Raw genomic sequence first — 20478 nt, 5'->3', positions numbered from 1 at the left:
TTCAAGTAACAGACACATCTCAACATCAATTGTTCAGAGGAGACTGCATGAATCAGACCTTCATGGTCGAATTTCTGCAAAGAAACCACTACTAAAGGACACCAGTAAGAAGAAGAGATTTGCTTGGGCCAAGGAACACGAGCAATGGACATTAGACCGGTGGAAATCTGTCCTTTGATCCGATCTTGAGATTTTTGGTTCCAACCGCTGTGTCTTTGTGAGACGCAGGGTAGGTGAACGGATGATCTCAGCATGTGTGGTTCCCACAGAGATGCATGGAGGAGGTGTGATGGTGTGGGTATGCTTTGCTGGTGACATTGTTTGTGATTTATTTAGAATTCAAGGCACACTTAACCAGCATGGCTACCACAGCATTCTGCAGCGATACGCCATCCCATCTGGTTTGCGCTTAGTGGTGACTAGCATTTGTTTTTCAACAGGACAATGACCCAACACACCTCCAGGCTGTGTTAGGGCTATTTTACCAATAAGGAGAGTGATGGAGGGCTGCATCAGATGATGTGGCCTCTACAATCATCTGACCTCAACCCAATTAAGATGGTTTGGGATGAGTTGGACCGCAGAGTGAAGGAAAAGCAGCCAACAAGTGCTCAGCATATGTAGGATTCCTTCAAGACTGTTGGAAAAGCATTCCATGTGAAGCTGGTTGAGAGAATGCCAAGAGTGTGCAAAGCTGTCATCAAGGCAAAGGGTAGCTACTTTGAAGAATCTCAAATATAAGATATATTTGTATTTGTTTAACACTTTTTTGGTTACTACATGATTCCCATATGTGTTATTTCATAGTGTTGATGTCTTCGTGATTATTCTACAATGTAGAAAATGGTAAAAATAAAGAAAAACGCTTGAATGAGTAGATGTGTCCAAACTTTTGACTGGTACTGCACGTCATCTCTGTACCCCACACATACTGTAAGGTCCCTCAGTCGAGCAGGGAATATCAAACACAGATGCAACCACAAAGACCAGGGAGGTTTCCCAATGACTCGCTAAGGGCACCTATTAGATAAAAATAAAGAAACAAAATAAATAAAGAAACTAAAGAAACAAAAAAAGAAACAGACATGGAATATCCCTTTGAGTATGGTGAAGTTATTAATTACACTTTGGATGGTGTATCATTAAATTAACTCAGTTGCCGGAGAGGAAGGAAACCTCTCTGGGATTTCACCATGAGGCCAATGGTGACTTTAAAACAGTTACAGAGTTGAATGGCTGTGATTGAAAACTGATGATGGATCAGCAACATTGTAGTTACTGCACAATACTAACCTAATTGACTAAGTGAAAAGAGGGGAATCCTGTACAGAATAAAAAATATTCCAAAACATGCATCCTGTTTGCAACAAGGCACTAAAGTAGTACTGCAAAAACTTTGGCAAAGCAATTAACTTTTTGTCCTGAATACAAAGTTTTATGTTTGGAGCAAATCCAATACCACTGTTGCGTTATTGTATTTAGAGGTAGGTGAAGGAGTCAAGCGCAGGAGAGCAGAGATGTCCAAGTAGTGTCTTTTAATAGACAAGTCCACAACAATAGGGTCAGGTACAATACCAAATGAACGCCCACGACAAAAGCGAACACAGTTACTCACGGAAGGAGGAAAAACAACGTTCCTTAAACTTATACACAAACGGTATATACGTGAAAATAACTGAGGCACAACCTCAACGACCAACATAAAACTAATAATCCCGCACAATCCTAAGCAGGCAACAGGGGTAATTATACACACAGAAATAAAGCAAATGAAACCAGGTGTGAAAGAACCAAAGACAGAACAAACAGAGAAGGAAAAATGGATCGGTGATGGCTAGTAGGCCGGCGACGCCGACCGCCGAGCACCGCCCGAACAGGAAGAGGAACCAACCACCTTTGGTGGAAGTCGTGACAACCACTTTCCATATTTTCAAGCATAGTTGTGGCTCCATCATGTTATGGGTATGCTTGTAATTGTTAAAAACTGGGGTTTTTCCCAGTTTTTCCTAAGCATAGGCAAAATTCTAGAGGAAAACCTGGTTCAGTCTGCTTTCCACCAGACACTGGGAGATGAATTCACCTTTCAGCAGGACCATAACCTAAAACACAAGGCTAAATCTACTCTGGAGTTGCTTAACAAGAAGACTGTGAATATTCCTGACTGGTCGAGTTACAGTTTTGACTTAAATCTCCTTAAAAATCTATGGCAAGACCTGAAAATGGTTGTTTAGCAATGATCAACAACCAATTTGACAGTGGTTGAAGAATTTTGAAAAGTACATAATGGGCAAATGTTGCACAATCCAGGTGTGGAAAGCTCTTAGAGACTTACCCAGAAAGACTCACAGCTGTAATCACTTCCAATGGTGATTCTAACATGTATTGACTCAGGGGGTTGAATACTTTTCTAATTATGTATTAGTGTTTTTATTTGATTAATTCTTTACAAATGTTAGAATTTTTCTTCCACTGAGTATTTTTACAAAAACAATTTTAATCCCACTGTGTAACACAACAAAATGTGGAAAAAGTCAAGGGGTGTGAATACTTTCTGAAGGCACTGTAAGTATGCAGATCATATCGTATCGTGAGCTCCCTGGCAATTCCTGGCCCTATCTAATGACATATCAATCTGAGATTTGTTTTACGTGACTATACTTAGACAAGGCTAGAGAGCCTTTCCGGCGGCACCCCCCACCCCTAAGTGCTGTGATTTATGATTGGCTGTCGCAGCGGATGTCCCATACCATCTGGGCCAATGGTGGCATCCGCTGTAACTGGGGCTCAATTGACTTGTGTATTGATGCGTGTGTGCCTTTTATGGAAATGCATTGGGCACCACCAACATCAGAAAAAAATTACATTTGATATTGGTGGCTTTATAACTGCCCCCCATGGTTAAAAAGAGGAACTTGTATGGTGATAGCTACGATGATATTAGTATGTGTGCGTGCCTGCATGTGTTTTGTGTGCATTTTGAGGTAGAAGTGGAGAGGGAGGGAAACATATTCTCCATCTGTTTGGTCCTCAGACAGAGGGTGATGGTGATGGGCGGTAGAACTCACTGGGGTATGGAGCTGGTAACAATCTCCATCTACGATGTAGTTGAGAGTGGGACCCGGGACAAATGGGTCAATGCGTTGCAAGTCGACCCAACCCCTCTCCTGTCACGTTAAGTATGGAATACTCCTAGGACCCAGTATTTCTCTCAGTAATACTGATGGAATACTCCCGCCACCCCTTGCTACAGCCCCCGTCAGTCTCTCACCACCATCTCCAGTGATGTGTGCATGCACCAACGCCTTCTAATGACTCCTGGAAGGGTGGTTGGGAGGCAGCAAACACTGATCCTGTGTGGGCACAATAAATCTCTGTGTTGACTCAGATTGCATTCCTCTTCATCTGGATGTGGAGTCGGATTGAATTACCTACTCCCATCCTCAGACACCCAGGCTCTGGCATGCTGAACTAATGGTCTTGAGTCTTTGAGACCCTCTTCCGTGTTTGTCCTTCTCCGTTTTCAGCAGGAACTCATTTGGGGGAACCCTTTTTCCTTTCTCATTTGATCATGGCTGGTTTCCTAAATGTGTGGCACATACTCTGAGCAGCTGGGGAGACCGGAGAGGATGGCTGCCCTAGGGAAGATACTGCAAGCAAGAGTTCCACCACAGGCAAATTTGGTTCTTTGCCAAAAATAGGGATGCAAGAGATCTTGAAGCTCTCATATTTAAGGAATTGCAGCACTCTCTCCAGCAGTCTGAGGACTGGCTAGGTTAAAATGAATGCTTATTCTTGCATTTTCTTCTTTATTATCTTTCTCTCTGTCCACTAAATTATTGATTTGATCAGGTGTTTTAAATTCATCACCTCAGATTTTCTAGAGCATGAATATTAATTGACGAGACAGGAATCCCAGCTGCTGTTTTCCAATTTTACAGACTGCTGCATCTTTCAGATGCTAAGTGCCACAATGAGCACCACAAGAAAACAAAAACGGCGCTGATGGACTGTGTATTAGTGCGTTTAAAACCAGTGCCGCGGACAAGGTACTAATTTGGTCTATTTTAGCAAACGAGTCCTAGATTTCTGTGTTGTTGCTATGGCAATTCCCTGTGATTCTGCTCATAATGGGTGTTTTTGTCCACTGAATGCCTGATGAGGTATCGACGTGTGTCACATTCTGTCTGTAAAACCAATACTTCCTCTAAGCCTGCCTCAGCCATCAACCTGGCGACATCATCAATGTGAGAAGAGACGACCATGAGACGAGACACTTTGGTATCTCCGGGGAGGCTAGGTAGTCTGGGAGCCTGTTAGATAGAGCCAGATGGTTAATGGACATCAGCGGTCTTGAATAAATTTAAAGCACAGAGGTAGTGATGTGAGCGGTGGGATCCCATTGTTGAGGAATTACTTCTGGTTCCTGTGTAGCACGCCTCAGTGTCCCCCCAATAACCTGGGCTGTGTGAGCTCCACATCCACAACCAGATACTTACCCCCTGGTTGAGGTAATTGGATTCCGTTCACTTTGTAGATTCTGCCTCGGCGTATGTGTCTCACCCCTCCGAATATTAATGTTCATTGAGTGTCAATCATTGGAGACATGGCATCGCGGAGTATTACATGAGAAAGGACTGGGAGTGCATTCATCTAATCCACTGAAGCAATGCCTAAAGAGAGATCCTGTGGGGTGATCGTTGGGAATGTGATGTGATGTATTAGCATTCATTGTATTAGCATTCAAGGGAGTCCTTGGGATGTAGCAATGATGTAGCAATGAGAAACATAGATGTAGTCTAGATAGGGAAGATGTATGTTGGGAAGGGAAGATGTATGTTGGATGTATGTTTTACTACTAGACTGTGGTAAAATGTGAGTTTGGGTGTCCATGGACGTCCGTGCGGGTTGCGTATTTGTGTGTGGTCCTCGACAAGGCAAGAGTTTGCTTCAATGGAATATTGAGGTTGTGCTTGGCCTTGAAGGCTTAAGGAACTCCAAGCACACCCGCACACACATCTGTCTGCTTTATCCCCCTTTGACTTCTTTTTTTTTTTTTTTTTGAATTTTTACCCCTTTTTCTCCCCAATTTCGTGGTATCCAATTGTTGTAGTAGCTACTATCTTGTCTCATCGCTACAACTCCCGTACGGGCTCGGGAGAGACGAAGGTTGAAAGTCATGCGTCCTCCGATACACAACCAACCAAGCCGCTGCTTCTTTAACACAGCGCACATCCAACCCGGAAGCCAGCCGCACCAATGCGCTGGAGGAAACACCGTGCACCTGGCCACCTTGGCTAGCGTACACTGCGCCCAGCCCGCCACAGGAGTCGCTGGTGCGCGATGAGACAAGGACACCCCTACCGACCAAGCCCTCCCTAACCCGGGCGACGCTAAGCCAATTGTGCGTCGCCCCACGGACCTCCCGGTCGCAGCCGGTTACGACAGAGCCTGGGCGCGAACCCAGGACTCTGATGGCACAGCTGGCGCTGCAGTACAGCGCCCTTAACCACTGCGCCACCCAGGAGGCCCCCTTTGACTTCTAAAACGCTTCAGAGAAGCGCGGATGGCGCCAGTCGGCCTTTCCTGCTATACTCAGCTACTGCAGTGAGCTAAACCCTGTCGAGCGGCGTCATCACAGATTCAACTTCAGTGTCATCCACCCTGCTCTTTTCACTGTGCTTTTAGCCCCTGTGAGTTGAGTCTGAATCAGAGGGATTCCAGGCCTGAGAAGGCAGGTTCAAACACTGTGAGAGCTCAGTGTTTTGTACAAGGCACTCGGCTGGCGGGTTTATTGGAGAACCGTCAGAGCAGTTGAAGGAACTGTTTGCTGATCTTTAACCAATGAGGTTCGAAGTTTACGTTTGCTTTTTCTGTGCCTCACATGGAGCTCTCGGGAGGGGCTCTACAAAACCTGTTTCTTCAAGGTTATTAAGAAACGTCTCTCTTGATTTACATTCTGACCTCGGTGCTGGGTTGCTGTGGAAACGGTTTGATTTACAGGATCAGTGTTATACCAAGGCAAAAAAGCACAGATGGTGTTGACTTTGGGTCACCTATAGTGCAAACACAGTATAATGGTTCCATATTGGTGGCACTTTAGAGTGAGACGTTTTGATGGAGAAGCATGGAAAGTCAAACACCTCCATGAAATAAATCCAGGTGTCAAAGTAATGAAATATAATTAAAGCGTCAATGATTTTGCTCTACAAGGGTGTTTTTTTTTGCTTTATTCACATCACAGAGGGAAGCTAAATAATATATTAGCCTTGAGAGTTTGTACAGCTAATGTTTATAGGCTGGCTTTCCCTATCGCAGCCCTGACTTCTAAGAGCAGAATACAGGCCAGCTTCTTTCTTTTTTTCCCCACCCCTTTTCTCTCCCCAATTTCGTGGTATCCAATTGGTAGTAGTTACAGTCTTGTCTCATGGCTGCAACTCCCGTACGGACTCGGGAGAGGCGAAGCCACGCGTCCTCCGAAACACAACCCAACCAAGCCGCACTGCGTCTTGACACAATGCCCATCCAACCCGGAAGCCAGCCTCACCAATGTGTCGGATGAAAACACTGAACACCTGGCGACCGTGTCAGCGTGCATTGCGCCCGGCCCGCCACAGGAGTCGCTAGTGCGCGATGAGACAAGGATATCCCTGCCGGCCAAACCCTCCCTAACCCGAACGACGCTGGGCCAATTGTGCGCCGCCCCGTGGGCCTCCCCGTGGGCCTCCCGGTCGCGGCCGGCTGCAACAGAGCCTGGGCTCGAACCCAGAATCTCTAGTGGCACAGCTAGCACTGCATTGCAGTGCCTTAGACCACTGCACCACTTGGGAGACCCACAGGCCAGCTTCTTGGATGAACACACAAAGTCCAGACAAGGTTTCTAAGGCTAACTTTCTATTTTTGCTCACCAAAAAGCCTACTATTTAGAACGCAAGTATGGGTATTTGGACACAGCTTGATTGCCCAATCAAACCCTTTGGTTGTGTGTGCTAAGGCATCTGGTCTGCTCTGTAGGCTAGATTGTACAGCTCATTAAACGTGTTTGAGACGGGTTTAGTGTGTGTTCTCTTCCAGGACAGCGAGACATGTTTGTTGTTGATCGTATGTGTCTCTGTATACTCTAACGTGAAGGGTAATAGCAGCCTAATGAGCTAAGAGTCGGGGATGGAACGAGGTGGGAGGGGACGCCTACATCGTACATGTTTGTGTTTATTCTCCTACTAGACGTCTTTTAAAGAGCCTCTTGGGCTCTTCATGTTGAGATGAATTTCGATAGCACACAGGAATGTATGTGAACAACCAAATAGTTAATCATGTTTCCCAATTACCGTGCATATCTCTAACAGTGCTTTAGAGTCGGGTAAGTGACCCTGTGAGAAATAAGCGGGCCAGTATGTTACAACGGACAAAAGGCAGTAAGATCCACTCTTTTAGATAGGATCTTTGAAAAGGATCTACCAGTGTGTAGTATGCTATAGGCACACACACGGTAAGAGATACCGTCAGTAAGGATAGCATCACCTAATATCTCATGACTGCATATTCTCAGGGCTGAACCAGTGGCCCCGTTCTGGACATATGGCTGAGGTCATTCAGCACCCAGGTGAGGTATCGCCGCCAGTGAAATATGCTTCACCTCTTAGGCCATATTCCCCTCTCAGTGATCATTTGCGGTGTGCATATGATCAGATTTGAATGATGAGCTGTCTCTCTCGACTCAGAGTGAACTGATGAAATGTTCCTTTGACGCTGTATTTCGCCCCGCAGGTTGAGACATCCATTAGACCGAGTAATCACATCCTTGATTGGTCCCCTTCACTTTCCTGTACAGCACACTACTACATAGCTGTAATGTTGGTTTGTAGCCCAGATATGGCATGTCGAATTGATAGGGCTGCCAATTGTCGCTGACAAGCTTTGATTGACCGCGAGTGTCAACAGCGCTCGGCTGCTCCTATCTGAAACTAATTGAACGTTAATATCAGGGAGGCATGATGACAAACGGCCAGCCTTGTGTGATTATTTAGAGCCTACTGTAAATAAGAGCCTACTGTATTTAGAGCCTACTGTAGCCATTATCCACCCATTCATCTACCCATCCTCCCCTGTGCAGATCCTGCAGTGCAAATAAGCGAGGAGATTGCATAATTGGGTTGGATATCATCAGTAGGCTTTCTCTCCTAGCTGAAGTGTCCTCCATTGGGGGAAATGGTCATTGACGTTTCACTCGGACAGAACCAGATCTTTTGAGAATAGGCTATTCCTCTCCTCGTGGTTACTGCAGAAATAGCTACTGTATAGCCCCAAAAAACCTTTCCCACCTGAGTATTTATTTACAAAGAGAGTGTGGGTCATTGGACCGACCAGCCTTTGCGACAGTGGCATAGAAATCCTTTATCCATTTCTATACGCCGAGGTCCTTTCATGTTTTGCTAGCACAAAGCTAGCAACATTTGCTAACAGACCAGGCAGCTGCTGATGCACCGAGCAAAGAGGAAAGGATACAGGGGAGCAATTTTGGGGAGGGACTGTGTTTGACCAGCCAGGCGGCACTGACGAACTCTGGGGCTGAGGGGTTTGGGTAGGGGAGGAGGGTGGAGTTGGGTTCGGGACTGGAGCTGGGGCTTGGTGATAGGGGAAGCACAAGTCAGGACTGTGGTGCTGGTTGCCCCCTCAGCACCATCTGTCAGGCCCCCTCTCCACAGCCCTGAAGGTGGGTGAAGGACCAGTGGCAAGGGCTGATGGAATGCTCTGGGTTACTGGACCAGTGGCAAGGGCTGATGGGATGCTCTGGGTTACTGGACCAGGGGATTGGCTGGTTGGCCTCAACCTATCCCCTCTCCTCACACATCCACGTGGGCATGCTCTGTCACAGAAAGGACAGCTCAGATGACCTTTCTTCACTTCCTGAGTTCCTGTGACATTTCAATGGTCCCTTCCAGAAGACCAGTGTGTGTTTGTTCACTATACTCAGTCTTGTCTTTCTCAACCACTCTCTTACACAATGCAGTAAAGCTTAGTAGTGGTCAAATGACATGTGTGATTCAAATACTAGTATTACTACCAATAATAGTAATTGGTCATCTCCATGTAAAAGGACCCATGAGCAACAACCTGAAGTTCATAGGAATATGTCAAATTTGGTGTCAAATGAAAGCTAAGAGTTTATATTTGAGAAATTAAGGCATATATTCAGTACCAGTCAAAAGTTTGGACACACCTACTCATTCAAGGGTTTTTCTTTATGTTTTACTATTTTCTACATTGTAGAATAATAGTGAAGACATCAAAACTATGAAATAACACATATGGAATCATGTAGTAATCAAAAAAAGTGTTAAAACAAGGCAAAATATATTTTAGATTTTAGATTCTTCAAAGTTAGCCACCCTTTGCCTTGATGAGAGCTTGGCATTCTCTCAACCAGCTTCATGAGGTATTCACCTGGAATGCTTTTCCAACAGTCTTGAAGGAGTTGTGGGAAATGTATACAAAATAAAAACTGAGAAATACCTTAATCTAATAAAATGTTATTGGTCACATACACATGTTTAGCAGATGTTATTGCGGGTGGAGTGAAATGCTTGTTTACATAAGTATTCAGACCCTTTGCTATAAGACTCTAAATTGAGCTCCGGTGCATCCTGGTTCCATTGATCATCCTCGAAAAAAAAAACAAGCCGTGAGGTCGAAGGAATTGTCCGTTGAGCTCCGAGACAGGATTGTGTCCAGGCAGAGATTCGGGTAAGGGTACCAAAACATTCGGGGGAGTAGGGTCTTTGTCAGGGAAGTGACCAAGAACATGACGGTCACTCTGACAGAACTCCAGAGTTCTTCAGTGGAGATAGAAGGACAACCATCTCTGCAGCAATACACTAATCAGACCTTATGGTAGAGTGGCCAGGCGGAAGCCACTCCTCATTAAAAGGCACATGACAGCCCACTTGGAGTTTGCCAAATGGCACCTAAAGGACTCTCTGACCATGAGAAACAAGATTATCTGCTCTGATGAAACGAAGATTGAACTCTTTGGCCTGAATGCCAAGCGTGAAGTCTGGAGGAAACCAGGCAGCATCCCTACAGTGAAGCATGGGGGTGGCAGCATCATGTTGTGGGAATGTTTTTCAGAAGCAGGGACTGTGAGACTAGTCAGGATCAAGGGAAAGATGAATGGAGCAAAGTACAGAGAGATAGTTGATTAAAAACCTGCTCCAGAGCACTCAGGACCTCAGACTGGGGCAAAGGTCCACCTAACAACAGGACAACGACCTTAAGCACACTGCCAAGACAATGCAGGATTGGCTTCGGGACAAGTCTCTGAATGTCCTTGAGTGGCCCAGCCAGAGCTCGGACTTGAACCTGATTGAAATCTCTGGAGAGACCTGAAAAATGCTGTGCAGCGACGCTCCCCATCCAACTTCACAGAGCTTGAGAGGATCTGCAGAGAAGAATGGGAGAAACTCCCCAAATGTAGCATCATACCCAATAAGGTGCTTCAGCAAAGCACTGAATAAAGGATCTGAATGCTTATGTAAATATGATATTTCCTTAAAAAAAAATTTTTTTAAACATTTGCAAAGATTTCTAAACATGTTTTTGCTTTGTAATTATGGGGTATTGTGTGTAGATTGATTTTAGAATAAAGCTGTAAAGTAACAAAATGTGGAAAAAGTCCAGGAGTTTGAATACTTTCCGAATTCGCTGTATTTTAGATGATTCCGTTTCCTCGGAATTGCCCAATTATTAATATGGTGGAGTAGTGTATTTTAGTTGTGGCTTTTCTACTAACCAACCAAAGCACCACAGACCATCTTCCCAACCATTTCCACTGCTAGCCTAGATGGGTGTATGAGGGATGTGTGAGGACCAGGCTGTTTGACTCACACCAGGTCCTTATCCCTGTCTGGGGGTGAGTGTTCAGAATCTGGTTAGGTCTAGATCCAAGGAGGTGGTCTGGGGATGAACAGGTGCTGTAGCCTTGTTCTGTTGTAAAGGGATGGGATTTCCTCACCAACCTATGCTGGTGTGTCCTGATACACTGTCTACAGACACATGCATGTATATTGACGCACACAAACACATTCTTTTTCCCTCTCGCCCTCCCTCTATTTCTCTCTCCTTCTATTAAGTTCACCTACCAGTGTTTCCCCTAAGATTTTTTTCTGCAGTGGTGGCAAGGGTAGCGGGGTGGGGGGAGCCAATGACTATCCATTTAAAAGCACTTCTTGGCAGAAATATACACGGAATATATCAAACATTGGTAAACACCTTCATTAGGAACCCTCCCCCTTTTTTGTCTCAATTTGTCGGGGCATGGACTCTACAAGGTTTTGAAAACGTTCCACAGGGATACTGGCCCATGTTAACTTCAATGCTTCCCACAGTTGTGCCAATTCGGCAGGATGTCCTTTGGGTGGTGGACCATTCTTGGTACACACGGGAAACTGTTGAGCGTGAAAAACCCAGCAGTGTTGCAGTTCTTGACACAAACCAGTGTGCCAGGTACCTACTGCCATACCCCGTTCAAAGGCACTTAAAAATCCTTCTTTAACCTGTCTCCTCCCCTTCATCTACACTGATTGAAGTGCATTTAACAAGGGACAATAAGGGATCATACCTTTCATCTGGAGTCAGCTGGTCAGTCTGTCGTGGAAAGATCAGGTGTTCTTAATGTTTTGTATACTCAGTGTATATACAGTGCCTTGCGAAAGTATTCGGCCCCCTTAAACTTTGCGACCTTTTGCCACATTTCAGGCTTCAAACATAAAGATATAAAACTGTATTTTTTTGTGAAGAATCAACAACAAGTGGGACACAATCATGAAGTGGAACGACATTTATTGGATATTTCAAACTTTTTTAACAAATCAAAAACTGAAAAATTGGGCGTGCAAAATTATTCAGCCCCCTTAAGTTAATACTTTGTAGCGCCACCTTTTGCTGCGATTACAGCTGTAAGTCGCTTGGGGTATGTCTCTATCAGTTTTGCACATCGAGAGACTGAAATGTTTTCCCATTCCTCCTTGCAAAACAGCTCGAGCTCAGTGAGGTTGGATGGAGAGCATTTGTGAACAGCAGTTTTCAGTTCTTTCCACAGATTCTCGATTGGATTCAGGTCTGGACTTTGACTTGGCCATTCTAACACCTGGATATGTTTATTTTTGAACCATTCCATTGTAGATTTTGCTTTATGTTTTGGATCATTATCTTATTGGAAGACAAATCTCCGTCCCAGTCTCAGGTCTTTTGCAGACTCCATCAGGTTTTCTTCTAGAATGGTCCTATATTTGGCTCCATCCATCTTCCCATCAATTTTAACCATCTTCCCTGTCCCTGCTGAAGAAAAGCAGGCCCAAACCATGATGCTGCCACCACCATGTTTGACAGTGGGGATGGTGTGTTCAGGGTGATGAGCTGTGTTGCTTTTACGCCAAACATAACGTTTTGCATTGTTGCCAAAAAGTTCAATTTTGGTTTCATCTGACCAGAGCACCTTCTTCCACATGTTTGGTGTGTCTCCCAGGTGGCTTGTGGCAAACTTTAAACAACACTTTTTATGGATATCTTTAAGAAATGGCTTTCTTCTTGCCACTCTTCCATAAAGGCCAGATTTGTGCAATATACAACTGATTGTTGTGCTATGGACAGAGTCTCCCACCTCAGCTGTAGATCTCTGCAGTTCATCCAGAGTGATCATGGGCCTCTTGGCTGCATCTCTGATCAGTCTTGTCCTTGTATGAGCTGAAAGTTTAGAGGGACGGCCAGGTCTTGGTAGATTTGCAGTGGTCTGATACTCCTTCCATTTCAATATTATCGCTTGCACAGTGCTCCTTGGGATGTTTAAAGCTTTAAACTTCTTCACAACAGTATCTCGGACCTGCCTGGTGTGTTCCTTGTTCTTCATGATGCTCTCTGCGCTTTTAACGGACCTCTGAGACTATCACAGTGCAGGTGCATTTATTCGGAGACTTGATTACACACAGGTGGATTGTATTTATCATCATTAGTCATTTAGGTCAACATTGGATCATTCAGAGATCCTCACTGAACTTCTGGAGAGAGTTTGCTGCACTGAAAGTAAAGGGGCTGAATAATTTTGCACGCCCAATTCTTCAGTTTTTGATTTGTTAAAAAAGTTTGAAATATCCAATAAATGTCGTTCCACTTCATGATTGTGTCCCACTTGTTGATTCTTCACAAAAAAATACAGTTTTATATCTTTATGTTTGAAGCCTGAAATGTGGCAAAAGGTCGCAAAGTTCAAGGGGGCCCGAATACTTTCGCAAGGCACTGTATACAAAAAATTACATCATATTTTTTTTTGCTGTGGTGGCCACCACTGCTAAAGAAATATAGGAGAAACACTGCACACTGACTAAGTTACACCTGCCTCACAGCTGTTTCTGTAACTGCTCAAAATGGCCCTAGAATTGAGCTTTTCTCCAAGATGATCCTCAGTGATGATCCTCAGTGATGATCCTCAGTGTGCTGAAATTCTGTTTTCTCACACCTCTTCACCTCTGAATCACACAGAGCAGCGACAGCAGGGGGCTGAGAGGGCACCGAGAGTCGTAAACCAGCTCTATTCTCACATCACAGGACACGACCAGACCTGGAGTTCATCTCACTGAGAATGAAAATCTGAGGAAAATTGTCTTGGTGTCTCTACAGATGCTCGCCAAGCCGAGTTGGGCTCAAGGTATCTAACTGTATGTGAGAGACTGCTTGTTCCATAACACTCTGCCGCTAGAAAAATGTATTATTTACCGTTCTTTTGTGTCCCAAACTTGCAGAGAAATGAAGAATGCCTCTAGCGTCTGTAAGGATAGCCTTAGAATGGAACTGAGGGGGTTTGAATAAGTCAATTTAATAAACCATGTCAATAGATAAATCACTGAATAAGAATCCGCCTGGACTTGAATGACAAATGGCCACTCTGTCCATCGTTTGTTACTAGTGGAGTGTGAACACACCTCAACACGACGCCGCTGTGAAGGCACCTGGCCAGCTCCACATCTCAACCTATCATAGGCCTACCTCTCTGCCTGCAAAATGAGGTCCCACTTTGCCCCTGCTTCTGCAGAGATGGAGGGCCTGTTATCACTTGTCCTCAGTGTGTGTGTGTGTGTGTGTGTGTGTGTGTGTGTGTGTGTGTGTGTGTGTGTGTGTGTGTGTGTGTCCCTGCGTATGCCTATATGTGTCAGAGAGAGAGAGAGTTGTCGGCTATAGTAGGGGGGGAATTGCACTTTGATTCAGAATGTATGCCAAGCAAAAAAAATATTGATTTCAAAGTTTAACAAACCATACAACTCTATGCACCGGGGCTACTTTGAACAATTTACACAGCAAATGTCATGAAGGCACATTTATTGGAAGAGCTGTGTAGATGCAAAGTTTGGTAACAGACTTACGGTAAAATCGGCCATAGTTCTGTTTACGCGAACCACGTTTTCTGTTAACTAGCTTCTCCGAGATTAAGATTCAAAGATATCGCTGAGAAATAATGGGATGTCAGCTATGTGTAAAAAATTAAATAAATATGTGCTTACAGTAGGTGAGGTGGATTTACATCCGGTAATGGAATTACAGTAACAGAATTACATCATGGGTTCCTGATCTGTACTATACAGAAATTAATTCATGGATGTGAATACCAATCTCTTAATGGTGATGTGTCCTCAATAGGTACACAAAGCTAGAAATATGCAATATCCTTTTTTTATATACATATTTGGGATTACTCTACACACTTGCTATTTACTATTCTCTTATCCGGACCAGACGAAATCTGAACCAATCATAAACGTCTATGTTTCAGAAGTTTGGACCATAGTACAGTACAGTAAAGTATATATGTTCAGTACACCACAGTAGAGAAGAATGGAGTACAGTAGAGTACAGTAAGGTAGATATGTACAGTGCAGTACAGTACATTGTACTGTACTCTAATCTACTGAGCTCTACTCTTACTTCTCTTTACTTGATTGTACTGTTCTGTACTGTTTGTTCTCTACTCTACTGTACTGTACTTTGCTGTCCAAACTGGTGAAACATAGACCTCTATGATTGGTTCAGATTGTTCCAGGTCAGGGTGGACTGACCAAATTTCAACTCCGTTCCAGGGAACGTCCAGTGTCGTTAGGTGCTCAGTGGGTGAGGGTGCTTGTTACAGTAAGTGAAACGAGGTTAGGTGGTAGGTAAGAGCCGGGAGAGGAAACATTAACCGAAGAGAGAGAGAGAGGTTGTTCCCATAGACTTCCAGTCATTGAGCCCATGACTATCTGTTTTAAAAGTGTAGCTTGGCAGAAATGCGGTGCATTCGGAAAGTATTCGGCCCCCTCGACTTTTTACACATTTTGCTACGTTAAAGCCTTATTCTGAAATGGATTTTTTAAAATAATTCTTATCAATCTACACCCAATACCCCGTAATGACAAAGCGAAAACAGTTTTTTAGAAATGTTTGCAAATGTATTAAATATAAAAACCCGAAATACCTTATTTACATAAGTATTCAAACCCTTTGCTATGAGACTCGAAATTGAGCTCAGGTGCATCCTGTTTCTATTGATCATCCTTGAGATGTTTCTACAACTTGATTGGAGTCCACCTGTGGTAAATTCAATTGATTGGACATTATTTTGAAAGGGACACACCTGTCTATATAATGTCCCACAGTTGACAGTGCATGTAAGAGCAAAAACCAAGCTATGAGGTCAAAGGAATTGTCTGTTGAGCTCCCAGACAGGATTGTGTCGAGGCACAGAGCTGGGGAAGGGTACCAAAACATTCCTGCTGTATTGAAGGTCCCCAAGAACACAGTGGCCTCCATCAGTCTTAAATGGAAGAAGTTTGGAACCACCAAGACTCTTCCTAGAGCTGGATGCCCGGCCAAACTGAGCAATCGAGGGAGAAGGGCCTTGGTCAGGGAGTTGATCAAGAACCCGATGGTCACTCTGACAGAGCTTATTTTTATTTCCCATTGTAGCCAATTTAATTGCAATTTGGTAACAGAAGTATGAGTTTCATTAACTTAATATTTCGTAAACAACTTAATTTCAGTAAAAAACTATAACAAATTGGTAGGTCTATCTTTACCTGATACTAATTTGACATTTCATTAGCTTTCCTCCTCATGAGGGAGAGAAATGATAAAATATCTTAAATATATGTGTGTTTTTGGTAACAGAATTACAAGGCACAAGGTAATATTTCTTTAACTTACAGAAGGCAAATCATTTCTCCAAAACTAATATAAGTGTAACAAAAGTAACAAGTACAGGTAGACCTACCATATTCATTAGTGTTTTTACTGATACCAAGTTTGTTTATGAATTATTACGTGATTAAAACTCATAATTATTCCATCTCTTTGACCAGAAATCAGTCTTTGCTTAATTCAACATTTTTAGGATGGAACATTTTTGAAAATTGTATGCTTCATTTCTCAAAAATATAGACTCTTAGCTTTCATTTGTCACCCAATTTGACATGCTTCTGTGAACGTCACATTGGTGCTAATGGGCCCTTTAGGATGGATATACCCTGGGGCTTTGATTTCTGGTGAAACAGATGGAAAAATGGGTCTTAGACCACATCTACCTCTTAAAAGGTATTCGAAATACAGCCAAACATAATGTTGAAGTGAAGTCTCCAGACAACTAATATCAACACTAGTTTTGCAGAAATTATTTGCCTTCTGTAAGTTTACGAAACATTGCCTTGTAATTTCGTACATACATATCTTTAAGATATTTTCTAATATCCCTTCCTCTTTGGCCGCCTCTCCTTCCAGTTCTCTGCTGCCAATGACTGGAACAAACTATAAAAATCTCTGAAACTGGAAACACTTATCTCCCTCACTATCTTTAAGCACCAACTGTCAGAGCAGCTCACAGATTACTGCACCTGTACATAGCCCACCTATAATTTAGCCCAAACAACTACCTCTTTCCCTACTGTATTTATTTTATTTATTTATTTATTTTTGCTCCTTTGCACCCCATTAATTGTATTTCTACTTTGCATATTCTTCCACTGCAAATCTACCATTCCAGTGTTTTACTTGCTATATTGTATTTACTTCGCCACCATGGCCTTTTTTTTTGCCTTTACCTCCCTTATCTCACCTTATTTGCTCACATCGTATATAGGCTTGTTTATACTGTATTATTGACTGTATGTTTGTTTTACTCCATGTGTAACTGTCGTTGTAGGTGTCGAACTGCTTGGCTTTATCTTGGCCAGGTCGCAATTGTAAATGAGAACTTGTTCTCAACTTGCCTACCTGGTTAAATAAAGGTGAAATAAAAAATAAATAAATAGCATGTAAAGGGAAGATAATGAAAGTTCACAGAAGTAACAAGTAAAGGTAGACCTACCAATCAGTGTTTTTACTGATATGAAGTTTATGAATGATTAAGCCAGTAAAACTCGTAATTCTGTTACCAAATCACTAACGGAATTACTGCAATTGAATTGGCTACAATGATAAATCATCACAGGAGGTTGGTGGCACTTTAATAGGGGAGGACGAGCTTGTGGAAATGGTTGGAGTGGAATGGTATCAAATACATCAAACACATGGTTTCTATGGACCCATGATGTAATTCCGTTACCGTAATTCCGTTACCAGATCCACTTCACCTGCTGTAGTTCAATAACCCAAAAATATATCTAACTTAAGGTGTCATGTCATACTCTAGCTGACACCCCATGGTTTCTTCAGACGTCTTTGAATCTTCATTCGGAGCAGATATTTAAGAGTTTTTGGAAAACTTGGTCGCTTAAAAAAATAATCTGGGAGATTACAAAGTTACCAAACTTTGCATCTGCACAGTTCATCCAGCAAATGCATTTGTAGTTATTTTCTGTGTAAAAAAAACCCAACAAAATAACAATAATTCTTGTTCAAAGTAGTCCTTGTTCATAGTTTTGTTTTTTGCTTGACATACACTTTAAAGTGTAAAATCTGAGTAAGAGCGCAGTTCTGTTGCTCAGTAGCTATTCCAGTCCATTTTACAGTCGCTCCCTTTCTAATCTTTTCCTGGGTAAAACTACAATTACATTTTACACTCCAGGAATTTACAACAGTGGTAAGGATGATTTAAAAAAATATCCAGACCCTGGAGTGAGGAGCTGGAGGTTCCCCGCGTCCACCACCTCCCCGCTGCCACACACACACACACACCCTGGCAACCTCTACCAGACGCCCCCCGGTGTAAATCCGGCACGTTAGGAGGGGAATCCTAATCGCCCAGGCACCAGACAGAGTCTCCAGACAAAGAGGGGTGGAGGAGTGAGGAGAGGAACATGGAGAGGAGCTCCATATTAATCTGGGGCCTTTGTCATATGAAATGTGTGTGTTTTTTGTGCTGGGTAGTCCCGTGAAAAATTGTCTGATGCCGGTTGCCCGGGGCAGCAGGAAATGGAATCGGCATGGTGACAATGAGCGATGGCACCCAGAGAAGGGAGGTGTTTCTTTTTTCTCTCTCTTTTTTTCTGCTCGCTTTCTTTTAGCCTGGACCTGTATGGATTTTTCTGTAGTGGCTACAACCATTGATCGTGTGGCCTAGCTCACTCATATATCCACGCTTTCTAATTTCACTTTCCTTTGATGACTTTGGTCCATAACACACTGTTCACCACAAAAGGTCTGTACTGCTGTTAAAGAACCTAAGGACCACTGGACTATGTCATGGATCAATGAACGTCACAACTCCTATACTTGCCATCAGGCTCGGGCTCCCGAGTGGCGCAGCGTTCTAAGGCACTGCTTTTCAGTGCTAGAGCCGTCACAACAGACCCTGGTTCGATTCCAGGCTGTATCACAACAGGCCGTGATACGGAGCCCCATAGGGCGGTGCACAATCGGCCCAGTGTCGTCCGTGATTGGGTATGCCGTCATTGTAAATAAGCATTTGTTCTTAACTGACTTGCCTAGTTAAAGAAAGGTTCAATAAAAATAAAATAATAAAAATCAGATGTCCTCACATATAGAGCCTTATAGACACAGACTTACCCAATTCGATAAAAGTAGCAAATAGTAGGCTATAGTTCAGAAAAAGGAAACCCTGACTGTATATTCAAAGCCTATCAGTCCATCTCCTTTTACAACCTGTATCTCAATATACATTTGAGTATTTCCAGTATAGGGATAGTAATCTACAGGCCATGGATTTAGAGATATCTTTCAGCTCTGAATAAATAACCCACTATTCCCTGCATGGATTTTCACCCCTGCCTTTCTCACCATGTAATCTCCTGAAAATGAGGTGATGAATCAGACAATGATTTCCTGTCTCTCGTCCTCCACTCCAACCCCCCCGTCCCCATCCCGTCTATAGCCGTGGTGTGAGCAGGTAGACTCAATGACCACTCTGCATCTCAATGACCTTTGTGCTGGAGGGGGATCAGCCAGGGGTTTGTGTTTGTGGGGAAGAGTTATTTATTTATTTATTTCAAATGTAGCGGTGTGGGCCTTCCAGGTGGGGATTTTACAGGATTGTATTCTTCCGAAGATTTATCCTAATCTCATAGTTTGCAGGGGTCAGCACACTATAGTCCCTACATGTGCTTAGGCACCAGGTCTTACAGTCTCCCCTCCCTTTTCCCTCTTCCTCAGCTCTCCCTCAGCAATACATACTCTACAGTGTATTTCTCTAGAGTGCAGCTCCCATTGGAGCTACCAATGTGGTAAGAAAGGAGATCAAGACATCCATTTCCAAGCCCCAAAGGGACACGTGTGAGTTTCTGATGGGACTTTGATGCCACTGATCCCAGTCACAGGGCTGCACTGAGCGAGGTAGCTTGCTCCCCACCGTACTGCTGTAATTGGCCCATTAAAAGCCATGGAGAGTAATTGGGTTGTGTTAAAACAGATGTTCTCTACGTATTTACCGCCTGAGGCAAGGTCACAATCAATGCAGATGAATGGCAGCTGATGACAGGCTAGGCAGCAGGTCTCTGACTTGGGTTACGGTAGAGTACGGATCATCAACTAGATTCAACCAGGGGTCGATTTTTTTTTCTTGAGCGGATGGTCAGGGGGCTGGAACATAATTCAAATAATTTCTTGACTGCAAATTGAACGCGAGAAGCCCGTAGAGGTATAAATATGTTTGACTAAAACATAAACATTTCAAACCTCGCTTGGTAAATGATCACATACACTGAGTATACAAAACATTAGGAACACCTATCTAATATTGAGTCGCACCCCCCCCCCCCCCTTGCCCTCAGAACAGCCTCAATTTGTCGGGGCATGGACTCTACAAGGTGTCGAAAGCATTTCACAGGGGTTGCTGGCCCATGTTGACTCCAACGCTTCCCAAAGTTGTGTCAAGTTGGCTGGATGTCCTTTGGGTGGTGGACCATTCTTGATACACACGGGAAACTGTTGAGTGTGAAAAACCCAGCTGAAAAACCCACACTCAAACCGGCGCCTGGCACTAGTGCTGAGCAATTAACCAACATTTCTGTT

Source organism: Oncorhynchus mykiss, chromosome 26, assembly GCF_057628025.1.
Source record: "Oncorhynchus mykiss isolate SJ-2025 chromosome 26, ASM5762802v1, whole genome shotgun sequence".
Lineage (NCBI taxonomy): Eukaryota > Metazoa > Chordata > Actinopteri > Salmoniformes > Salmonidae > Oncorhynchus > Oncorhynchus mykiss.
Note: the sequence above shows the minus strand (reverse complement) of the source record.